The sequence below is a fragment of the Puma concolor genome, chromosome B1 (genome assembly GCF_028749965.1).
Source record: "Puma concolor isolate L17-30 chromosome B1, mPumCon1.1.hap2, whole genome shotgun sequence".
In the NCBI taxonomy this organism is placed as follows: Eukaryota; Metazoa; Chordata; class Mammalia; order Carnivora; family Felidae; genus Puma; species Puma concolor.
The window spans coordinates 67,876,807-67,877,675 of record NC_141670.1 but is presented as its reverse complement, the minus strand read 5'-3'; positions in this window follow the sequence as shown (position 1 = coordinate 67,877,675).

Genomic DNA, 869 nt, shown 5'->3' with positions numbered 1-869 from the left:
AGAGGAGGGAGAATATGGTAAAAAGGTATTAAAAGAAAGAATGGCTAAAAATTTTCTCTAACAGATAGAATATTTTAATGCAGATATCTTACAAGCTCAAAGAGTCCCAAGTAGTATTAAAACATCACTAAACTAAGAAATCACACAGGTAGACAAAGACAAAAATTTAAGAAGAAATCTTAGAAGAGAATAAAAAGAGAAATTATCATTTGAGGCACACATCACTTCATATATATGAAATACATAAAAGCCAAAACATAAAGTTGCAAGGGTGCATGGAATGAATGAAATTGTTGTAAAACTTGCTTAGTGGACAAAGAATAAATGTAGTTATTTAAATACATGGTAACTAATTCTGCATATGAAATATCTAAGATATCTATAAAAACCACAGTTAATTAAATTTTAAAGTAAATGTTAATATTAAGAAATTATGAAAATGTGAAATATTCATATAATCGAAAAGAAGGCAGGAAAGGAGGAATAAATGAATTAAGAACAACTAGAAATAAAACTAGGTTAAATAGAGCAGGAAGTTAGGTGATAGATTTAACCTCAAATATATCAATATATATGTATGATACCATTAAGTGTTAATTGTCAAAGAACTACAATAAGATTGTCCTACTACAAAGCAAACAAAAAATGAATAAACACAATTCTATGCTTAACCACATCCTGTTTAAAGAGACACATTTAAAAAAATTTATTTAAATTTCAGTTAGTTAACATACAGTATAATATTAGTTTCAGGTGTAGAATTTAGTGATTCATCACTTACATACAATACCCAGTGCCATCATGACAGGTGCCCTCCTTAATACTCGTCTCCTATTTAACCCATCCCCCTGCCCACCTTCCCTCTGGTA